Here is an 11,965-nt window from a genome sequence, read left to right as displayed (position 1 = left end):
GGGCGGGGCGAGGGCGGGGCCGGAGGGGCGGGGCCGCGGCGCACGCGCACCTGGCGGGGCGGCGGGGGAGGGGCCTCGGCTGGCCCCGCCCCCCGCGCAGATCCCCGGCGCCACGCATGCGGGCTCGGGACCACCGAGTGCTTTATGGCGTGTCGCCAGATTCCTGCGGCCCGGTGGTCCTGGGGCCCCAGGACCCTGCGGGCCGATGCGGGGGTATGGGAAGTGACAGCCCGAGAAACGGGAAACTTCTCCGCGAGCCGGCCAAGAGGCGCGGGAACCTGGTTGTGTAAAATCGCTGAATGGATGTTTGTGAAGCATTCACTGTGCAAGGCACGTGGCAAAGGCCTTGCTTGTCTAAAACATTGAGAAACAGCTTAAAAACGCCAAAGCTGCACAGATTTTCCAGATACTTTTTGTTACCGATTTTGTAATGCTAATTGATTTTGGTATTTTGTGTATAGTCTGTAACATTGAAGTGAGTGCATCCAACTACTTGTATAGATGAGCATTGGAATGGTACAGCAATAAACATATAAAAAGAGAAAATGTATTGTTTGGAAATAAAAACTGGGTGACAGTCCATATGAAACTGCCTTGGAAAGGAAGCCTTACTGCTACAGGAAAAGAAGTTTAGAACACTGATTTCTGAGTGATTCATCTTCTTTCTTTGCACAAGAACCTTTTTTTCAGGAAGTAGGTTGCTGTCACTCACACCAGGCGTTTTGTTGGGCCTGACACCCTCTTCTGTGTCCTCTTTGTTATAAGTCTTTCTTGGACGGCATTTTAAAGCTCTGCTCCAAAGTGCAGCCCACAGCCCATAAGTTCTCCCTGAAGTTGGATCTCCTCTCCCTTTTCCATTAGGAAACTAATTTTAAAAGGCTGAAAGGATCCCAAGGCTTGAGGCCTTCCCCTTGTCCCAAGCCTAGAATAAAGGAGATAAGTTACGGTGGTCATGGCAGGCTAGGGGACAGGTCCTAGGACCCCCCCATGATATGCTCTACAAGCAGTTCCCAGAACAGGTGTTTGCCCTTGCATGCTATGTCTTGCGCATTGATTTCCTTCTTCCTGAGATTCTCCTGCTCCTGGCTCTTGCCTGGCAAATTCCATCTTCACCTTCAAGGTTTAATTCAAAAGCTATTTCTTCTGTGGAACCTTCCCTGGTTCCTAAAAGCAAACTCGGGTGCCCCTAATTTCCCTGCTGCTTGTGTATGTTTTGCTTACGCATCAATGTTGTACCAGCAATACCGCTTTCCAAATACAGTTTTTTGTCTTCTTATAATACTGCGAGTTTCCTGAGAGCCAGGATTGTGTCTTTGCTGGTTTCATGAGCCTGCCTCAGCTAACACAGCATCATGTGTGTAATCCATGTTTGTTAAATAAGCAAAATATCTCTTCTGTACTGTTTGAGTTAAAACTCTTATGATTACTTACAGGTTTGTTGCTCAGAGGAGTTCACAGACTAATAGGAACAGGCTTGCAGCTGTTGAGCCCTTAGACCCACCCCAGCTTCTTCGTTTTAATTTTCTCTCTACCAGCTTCAGGCCTCAGCTAGTTCCCACCCCCAACCCCTAACCCCCAGTCCCGTCCAAAGCTGCAACCACTGGCAGCACTGGGCATTTAGGTTATTATCAATCTTGTCATTACAAACAATTTTGCACATATGCCAGTTTGCACATTTATCTATAGGATAGACTTCTAGAAGTAGAATTGGTGAGTGCAAAGGTCAGTACATTTGCAATTTTGGTAGATATTACCAAAATGCTCCTCCACAGAGGTTTTACCAAACTCCGTTCCACTAGCAGTGTCTGAGAGTACCCTTCAATGTAGTGTGTTAGCAAACTTTTTGAACTTTGCCAATATGACAGGTAAATAATATCTGAATGGTTGTGTTTGGGTATGCATCTTTTTACTGCTTTTTATTCAAATTGACACCCTGCTCCCTTTTAATTTTGCTGTTGATCATTACCGAGAATCAGATGAGGAATTAAAAAAAATAACAATCATGAGAAAGTTCTCAGTTATTTTGTTCCTGATTCCTGGTTAAGTCAGTCGTTCTCAGCTTGGCTATACCTATGAATCTCCTGGGGTGTTTTTTTAAAAGAAATACTGGGACTTCCCTGGTGGTCCAGTGGGTAAGAGTCCATGCTCCCAATGCAGGGGGCCTGGGTTCGATCCCTGGTCAGGAAACTAGATCCCACATGCATACCACAACTAAGACTTGGTACAGCCTAAATAGATAATAAATAAAAATTTAAAAAACTTAAAAATACCAGAGTTGAAACCATTGTATGTGATACTGCAATGGCGGATATGTGACATTACACAATTGGCAAAACCACAGAATGTACAACACAGAGTGAACCCTAATGTACACTAATGACTTTAGTTAATAATAACATATCACCAATAAGAAACTGTCAAACTGTAAAAGAATAAAAATAAAAAAATAACGTATCAGTAGTCATCAATCATCAGTGTTGTAACAAACATACCACAACGATGCAAGGTGTTACTACTAGGGGAGTGGTGCAGGATGGGGGAACGAGTATATGGGAACTCTTTGGACCTTCTGTTTAATTTTTCTGTAAACATACAAGTGCTATTAATTAAAAACAAAAACAAAACTCCAGGCCCACTTTCCTTGGAGATTCTGATCATTGGGAGTGGAGCCAGGCTGAGGTAATCGTTTAAAAAACTCTCAGGTGTTGCAAATACCCAGCATTGAGCCACTGCCTTAAAATGATCATTGAAGCTCCAACAAGCTTTTATCCAGGTCCCAGCCCAGACCAGTTAAATCAGATTCTCCAGAAATGGGGTCAAGGCATCCTTAGCTTACAAAAAGGTCCCTAGATGACTGTAATGTTTGAAAGCAGCTGGGCAATGGTTCAACCCTGGCTTGAGCCCAGAAGACCTTTGAGGGGGGCATGTACTTCCTCTTTGCAAGTACATAGGTCAAGGCAAGCAACAGAGGGTAGCCACAGTTGGTTCTAGTGGTTATCAAAGGTGGTCCTTGGACCAGCATTATTGGCACCACCTGAGAATTTGTTAGAACTGCAAAGTTCAGTAGGCTCCACCTACTGAATCCTAAACTGGGGAGTGGAGGGCGGTGAGCAAAGAGGGCCCAACTGTCTGTGTTTGGATAAGCCCTCCAGGTAACTGATGCACACCCACATTTGAGGACCACTGCCCTAATGTCATAAAACAGTTTTTTCTGGTACCTGGATTTTGACCTTGCCCCTTGCGAAATGATAAGCGGTAGCGTTATCCTTATACTATATGACATCCTTTCCAAGAACCCCCACGTTAGCTGTAATATTATTCTTAATAGAGTTCCAACTTCAAAGTTGTAATTAAGAAACACTTATTTAAATGTGTAATATACCAAAGTTAACTTTATTCATACCAGAGACTTTAGTCGTGTTACCTAGATAGCCCCTTTTTTTTTTGGCCTGTATCTGGATAAAGATTTTTTCACCTCTACAGATATTTTAACTTTTTCAAAATAGTATTAATCAGGAAAGTTGTAATTCTGCATGGGCCCCACTCAAGTAACACTGTACAAATGAACCTAGTACTACCTATCAGTGTGATTGAAGATTTTCGTGTTCAAAGTGTGCAAAAAAATCCCTAATAAAGAAATACCTTACAGGGTGAGGATGATAAAAGACAGAAAGTGTCAATCATTACCCCCATTAAAGAATTTTGTATTCACTGAGATGGTTCTTTTTCTCATTTTTTGACTTTATAATACATGTAGTGGGGAAGTATCTCAGTTTACAATTTTACAATCTCAGGTATGCAAGAATTCTTCAATTCCTTGTTCTTTTGGGTGGTGGTCTAATTAAACAATTGCTTGTCTAATTGCTCTAGCTAGGACTTCCAAATACTATGTTGGCTAAAAGTGGCAAGAGTGGGCATCCTTGTCTTGTTCCTGATTTTAGGGGTAAAGCTTTCAGCTTTTCACCTTTCAGTATGATATTAGCTGTGGGCTTGCCATATATGGCCTTCACTGTGTTGAGGTATGTTCCCTCTATGCCTGTTTTGTTGAGAGTTTTTATTAATGAATGTTGAATTTTGTCAAAAGCTATTTCTGCATCTCTTAAGATGATTATATGATTTTTAGGCTTCATTTTGTTAATGCGGTGTGTCACACTGCCTGATTTGTGGATGTTGAAACAGCCTTGCATCCCCGGAATAAATGCCACTTGATCCTTTAATGTAATGTTGAATTTGGTTTGCTAAATTTTTTTTTTTTTTTTTTTTTGGCTGCATTGGGTCTTTGTTGCTGTGCGTGGGCTTTCTCTAGTTGCAGCGAGTCAGGGCTACCCTTTGTTGAGGTGCACGGGCTTCTCATTGCGGTGGTTTCTCTTGTTGCGGAGCACGGGCTCTGGGCACACGGGCTCAGTAGTTGTGGCGCACGGGCTTAGTTGCTCCGTGGCATGTGGGATCTTCCCTGACCAGGGCTCGAACCCGTATCCCCTGCATTGGCAGACGGATTCTTAACCACTGCGCCACCAGGGAAGCCCCTGGTTTGCTAATGTTTGTTGAGAAGTTTTGCATTTATGTTCATCAGGGTTATTGGCCTGTAACTTTCTTTTTTCTTAACGGAGTCCTTGTGTGGTTTTGGTGTCAGGATAATGCTGGCCTTGTAAATGAGTTTGGAAGAGTTCCCTTCTCTTCTATTTTTTGGAAGAGTTTGAGAAGGATTGGTATTAATTCTTCTTTGGGTGTTGGATAGAATTCACCAGTGAAGCCGACTGGCCCTGGATTTTTGTTTGTTGCGAGAGGTTTGATTACTGATTAAATCTCCTTGGTAGGAATTGGTCTGTTCGAATTTTTTATTTCTTCATGATTCACTCTTGGTAGGTCATATGTTTTTAGGAATGCATTCATTTCTTCTAGGTTGTTCAATTGTTGGTGTATAACTGTTCCTGGTAGTCTCTTATGATCCTTTGTATTTCTGTGGTATCAGCTGTAATATCTTCTCTTTCATAGAAAACCCTAAAGACTCCATACATCAAAAAACTTACAACTAGGGCTTCCCTGGTGGCGCAGTGGTTGAGAGTCCACCTGCCGATGCAGGAGACACGGGTTCGTGCCCCGGTCCAGGAAGATCCCACATGCCACGGAGCTGCTAGGCCCGTGAGCCATGGCCGCTGAGCCTGCGTGTCCGGAGCCTGTTCTCCGCAACGGGAGAGGCCACAACAGTGAGAGGCCTGTGTACCGCAAAAAAAAAAAAACAAAAAACCTTACAACTAATAAATGGATTCAGTAATGTTGTGGGATACAAAATAAATGCACAAAAAAACAGTGCATTTCTAAAAATTAATAATGATCTATAAGAAAAAGTAATTAAGAAAAAAATTCCATTTACAATTGCATCAAACAGAATACAATTCCTAGGAGTAAATTTAAGCAAGGAGGTAAAAGATCTATATATTGAAAGCTAGAAGACATTAAGGAAAGAAACTGAAGAAGACACACAAAAAAGGAAAGATATTCATGTTCATGGATTGGAAGAATTAATATTGCTAAAATGTCCATACTACCCAAAGCAATCTACACATTCAATGCAATCCCTATCAAAATACCAATGACATTTTTCACAGAACTAGAACAAAAGTTGTATGGAATCACAAAAGACAAATAGCCAAAACAATACTGAGAAAGAAGAAAAAAGCTGGAGGTATCCTGCTTCCTGACTTCAGACTATATTACAAAGATACAGTAACGGTATGGTACTGGCACTAAAACACATGGTTCAATGGAACAGAATAGAGAGCCCAGAAATAAACCCATACACTTATGGTCAATTAATGTGCAACAAAGAAGGCAAGAATATACAATGGGGAAAGGACAGTTTCTTCAATAAATGGTGTTGGGAGAACTGGACAGCCACATGCAAAACAGAGAAACTGGACCACTATCTTAAACCATACACAAAAATTAATTCAAGATGGGTTAAAGACTTGAACGTAAGACCTGAAACCTTAAAAATCCTAGAAGAAAACGTAAGTGGTGAGCTCTTTTACATAGGTCTTGGTGATTTTTTCGACTCTGATACCAAAAGTAAAAGCAACAAAAGCAAAAATAAACAAGTACGATTACATCAAACGAAAAAGCTTGTATCCAGCAAAGGAAACCATCAACAAAATGAAAAAGCAACCTATGGAATGGGAGAAAGTATTTGCAAATCATATATCTGATAAGGTTAATATCTAATATATATGAAGAATGTATACAGCTCAATAGAAAAACAATCGGATTAAGAAAAAATTCAGAAGTTCTGAACAGACATTTTCCCAAAGAAGACATATAGATGGCCAACACGTACATGAAAAGATGCTCAACATCACTACTTATCTGGGAAATGCAAATCAAAATATCACCTCACACCTGTTAGAATAGCTATTACCAAAAAGACAACAAATAACAAGTTTTGGAGAGGATATGGAGAAGAGGGAAACCTTGTGCACTGTTGGTGGGAATGTAAATTGGTGCAGCCACTATGGAGGTTCCTCAAAAAATTAAAAATAAAGCTACCATATGATCCAGCAATTCCACTTCTGGGTATTTATCCAAATAAAACAAAAATACTAATTTGAAAACATACAAGCACTCCTATGTTCATTGCAGCACTATTCACAATAGCTGGGATATAGAGACAACCTAAGTGTCCATTGATAGATGAATGGATAAAGAAGTCGTGGTGTACATACACGATGGAATATTATTTAGCCATAAAAAAAGGAAATCTTGCCATTTGCAGCAACACTGATGGACCTTGAGGGCATTATGCTAAGTGAGATAAGGCAGACAGAGAAAAATGCCTTTCTTGTATGACCTCTCCTATATGTGGAATCTAAAAACAAACAAACAAACAAAAACCAAGCTCATAGATACAGAGAACAGATAGACTGGGGCTGCAGGGGTGGGGAGAGGTGGCAGTCCTGGGTGGGAAAGATGGGTGAAGGAGTCAAAAGGTTAAATAAAATGTTAAAACAAATTATAAATGTACCTACTCAGCTTTCACTCAGTACCGCTTCTAGGTATTTATCCTGCAGATAAACCTCCATATGCGTGAAGGGACCAAAAGAGAAAAGAGAGAGAGAGAAAAACTAAAAGCTCATCTCAAGGCTTCAGGGCAAGCAACCTAAGCCTTGCATTTTCTCTGCACTCTCAAGTTATAAAGTGACTTCACATTTTCAACCTCGCCACCCCTGTTACTTGGCCCACCCTGAAAGTATCTGAGTCTGTGGCCCCTACTTTGGGCATTCTCTCTTGTTAGGGGGAAGCCCCGAGCCAGCCCTGTGGTTGGAGACCCTGAAAGGGAAATTTTGAGCCACGTCAGAGGGACTAGTTAAGGGGCAGGAACACAGAGGGGCCCCGCCCCTTCCTCGTCGCTTTCCCCATGTCCTCCCCAAACCCCAATTCTGCTTTCAGGTTGGACCCTAGGCAGGAGATGTGGCTCCTGGAGCCCAAGCGCAGTTTTCCAAAGTGAGTCACAGCCATCAGTCAATCAGTCTGTGGGCTCGGTCCCAGGATGGGGGTCTCAGTCTGCACAGGCGCCCAGAAAAATGCAGCGGGCTCCAATGAGGTCCAGAATCCAGGGCTGCACTGAGTAGGAGCCCCGATGAGCAGTCCAGTGTGGACACACTGACCCTCACTGTCAAGGTCTCTGCTGGTGCCTTGAAGTCCGTTCACACACCGCTTCCCTGCCTATCACGGAGGGCAGGGAGGCTTGGCTGGCAGGGAACCCGAGGCCACCTCACCTAAGTCTCAACATCTTCCTGGGTCCAGCCCTGGAGGCTGTTCCCTGCCTTCCGCCTTCCTCTCCTCTGCCTTTGGAAACTTCCTCTAACCGCTGGCTCTCTCACCGTACTGTGTGTGCTCATCGCCTGAGGAAGCTGTTGCAAGAATTTCCTGGGTCTCACCCTCAAAGATCCTGATTCCAGAGACCAGGTGGGACCCATGGATTCACACTTCTAACAAGCACACAGCTCTTCAGGGACCACTCTTTGTGTAACACTGGTGAGGACCGCTTCAAAGGGTGGAAGAGCCTTGGAACAGCTTCTGTTGTCTGTTCTGCAAAGCTTTCTGAGGCAAAGGAAAACCAAGCCCTGGACCTGCTTGAGCCGAGGAGGGTGTGGGGTGATGTGGGCATAGAGAGGAGAACAAAAAAACTGGTATTTCAAAATAGATATTGCCAGTTTGAAATTATGAAATTAGGTTCTGCGACTAAAGCATCACTTATGGGGGGGAGGTGGGATGAATTGGGAGATTGGGATTGACATACAGACACTATTGATACTAGGTATAAAATAGATAACTAATGAGAACCTGCTATATAGCACAGGGAACTCTACTCAATGCTCTGTGGTGACCTAAATGGGAAGGAAATCCAAAAAAGAGGGGATATATGTATACGTATAACTGATTCACTTTGCTGTACAGTAGACACTAATACAACATTGTAAAGCAACTATACTCCAATAAAAATTTTTAAAAAAGCATCACTTATCTGATTTCTGTGTGGATTAGATACATATCGGAATTCTGTTGAGATTCAAAAAAAAAAGTTTCTAAAGAAGTTTAAACCCCTTTTCCTAGACAAAGGACCTTCTTGATGGCAGGGGCTGTGGCTTTTAGATTTGTATACCCAGATAATCATGATGATAGATGAATGAACGAATAAATAATAACTTACTAAAAATTTAAAAGACATATTCACTTTGACACAACCCAAGTATGTCTAAAAAAGGACTTGAATGGCAATCACATAATTGTTAGTAGTTGTTTTTGTGGTCGGTACTACTGTAAGTGAATTTTCTGAATTTAGATTGATTTCACTATGATTTTTAAAACTCTGTCCTCTATTTTAGACATTTTCTTTAATGCACTTGCTTGACTTTATTGGTAGTAAAATAAATATTACAAGCTTAAATGAAACCTGGGTTGCCAAGTCTGTAAAGTCTTCCTGGTTCGGTTTGGGGTGTGTAGGAGTGCATTGAGGAAGGAGCACAGGGCTTGACCCCTGGAGGAACAAAGGACAGAGCTTTGCTAGGCTCCCTGGGGCGTGTGTCAAAGGCTCTGCCCGACTGACCCCAGGTGGGTGGTAGAGGCCCTGGAGGCGCCTGCCCCAGGGTGAACTTCTATGGGATGCTACTCAAAGCAGAAAATCCCAGGTGGCTCCAGAGAAGAAGAGATCTCTCTAGGCTCCTCTGAGTCTAAACCTAAGCCACAGTGGCTCCAGAATGGCTCTCATATGGGTCAGGGGTGCCTTGGGGCCTTTCTCCACTTGTCAATCACTATTTGAAATAAGTGATTGAATGAAATGAAAAAGCCCATAAATATGGCACTGAAGCATCAAGGCAGGTAATCGGGCAAAGTTGGTCATTAGGCCACTAACTAGAACATTATCAAACATCCTTTCCAGGGACTGACTCAAATTATAATTAGATCCAGGCCTGGGCATCCTTTATACAGTAGCCTGGTTTGTTTGTTTGTGTGTTTGTTTTTTAACCTACTAACTACCTCTTCAGTCTTCTGAACGCTGCCAGCATTAAGAGATGATGCATAGGGCTTCCCTGGTGGCGCAGTGGTTGAAGAGTCCGCCTGCCGATGCAGGGGACACGGGTTCGTGCCCCGGTCCGGGAGGATCCCACATGCCGCGGAGCGGCTGGGCCCGTGAGCCATGGCCGCTGAGCCTGCGCGTCAGGAGCCTGTGCTCCGCAACGGGAGAGGCCACAACAGTGAGAGGCCCGCTTACTGCAAAAAAAAAAGAGATGATGGATAAAACCTGATTCCATTCTCCAAAAGATTTCTGTGATGAAATTTCAGGAAGATTTCTGCAGGCATTTCTGGGGTTCTTGCTATCTGTGATGTTAATTTCAGCCTTCTCCCTTTGGAAATGTCAAGTTGTCTGTAACACATTAGGTCTTCACTGTCCAGAAAAAAAATTCAGTGTGAGTCACACATGTAAATTTGAATTTTTTTAGTAGCCACATTTAAAAAGTAAAAAGAAACAGGTGAAATTAATTTTAATAATATATTTTACTCAGCCTAATACACTCACAATATTTCAACATATAATCAATATTAAAATAACTGAGATTGTTTACACCTTTCTGGTACTAAGTCTTTGGAATACAGTGTGTGTTTTATACTTCTACCCCATCTTAATTAGGACTAGCCACATTTCAAGTGCTCAGTAGCTAAATGTGGCTGGTGGCTACTTTATTGGGCTGTGTAGGACCAGGTAAATACAAATAGATTTCCTGAGACATTGCTATTGTGTCCAGCAAGAACATGGTATTTGGTGCTTGTTGATGGGCTCCAAACACAACTGTGTCTTAATGACTCACACGGGGTCTTAAAAGGTCTTTCCTGACATTTGCTCAATCAAGGTTCTTTCTCAAGTACCAAGGATCTTAGTTCTCAGGAATTTTATGTACCTAGTAGCTCCTGCTTTCAAACTATATTTCAATAAATTAAAAAAAAAGATTCTCTAATAAATATTCCTAAATGGATCAATAGAAACTTTGCCTTACTACCATCTGAAAATTTAGCACCAGTATATGAAACAGTTTACCAGATGATGAAAAATTATGAGGTTGGATATTTACCAAACAATTGTATAAACCTTTTTTATCCTACTGAAAAAAGCAGGCTACAGCATCCCACAAACTTAACAAATACACAGATTTGTAAATGGTTGCTAAAAGCTCATAAACAGGGGTGTGTGTAAGGCTTTGCCTGCTGGTGCAGGTCGTAATTTGTAAGTTCTTAAGTGCATACCTAGTACTGGGTCATCCAGTAATTACAGCTTGTGTTAGCAGAGCCTGTTATACAATGTCATAGTTCATCATGGTGAGAAAGTCTTCCATTTCCTCAAGCTTGTGGGTTGCACTGCTCTTCTGGAAACAAATAATACATTTGTTCATTTATACTTATATAACGAGGGGTCCTTCTGAGGACATTTAAAAGAAGAGGCAAGGTTCTTCAACTCTCCTTCATTAATCCTATTTAGATAATCACTTGTACGTTTAGAGGGGAACCTAAGAACAAAATTAAGAAATAAAAGAAGGCATATGACAGACTCACTCACCAATATTCAAAATGTTCTATCTCCTTCCTTAATTTTCAGTTTGTCTTTGGAAATACGTATTTTTGGACAGGCAAATAAATATAGCACCATTTTGTTGATAACTGTTATATTTGTCTTTCTAAGAATTTTTCTGTTTCATTTAGTTATCTATGTTGACATATAATTGTTCATAATATTCTCTTATAATTCCTTTTATTTCTGTAAGGTCAGCAATAATGTCCCCTCTCATTGCTGATTTAGTAATTTGAGCTCTTTTGTCAGTCTAACTGAAGGTCTGTCAATTTTGTTTGTCTTTTCAAAAAGCCAAGTTTTGGTTGCATTGATTTTCTCTATTATTTTTTCTATTCTCTATCTCATTTATTTCTGCTCTAAGGTCCATTACATACTACTTTCTGCTTGCTTTGGGTTTAGTTTGCTCATTTTTTCTAGTTTCTTAAGGTGAAAGTTTAGGTTATTGCTTTGAGATCATTCTTCTTTTTTAATAAAGGCACTTACAGCTATAAATTTCCCTCTAGGCATTGCTCTACCTGCATCCTGTAAGTTTGAGTATGTTTTATTTTTCATTTTCATTCATTTCAAAGTATTTTCTACTTTTTCCTTGTTTTTTTATTCTTTGACCCATAGGTTATTTAGAAATGAGTTGCCTAATTTCCACATATTTGTGAATTTCCCAAATTTACTTCTTTTTTTTTAAATTCAAACAACACTTGTTTTTTATTTTAATTAATTAATTAATTTATTTTGGCTGTGTTGGGTCTTTGTTGCTGCGCATGGGCTTTCTCTGGTTGTGGCGAGTGGGGGTTACTCTTTGTTGTGGTGCGCAGGCTTCTCATTGCGGTGGCTTCTCTTGTTGTGGAG

Source organism: Monodon monoceros, unplaced genomic scaffold (genome assembly GCF_005190385.1).
Source record: "Monodon monoceros isolate NGI ecotype Baffin Bay Population unplaced genomic scaffold, NGI_Narwhal_1 Super_Scaffold_19, whole genome shotgun sequence".
Taxonomy (NCBI): domain Eukaryota; kingdom Metazoa; phylum Chordata; class Mammalia; order Artiodactyla; family Monodontidae; genus Monodon; species Monodon monoceros.
This window is presented reverse-complemented; position numbering follows the sequence as displayed.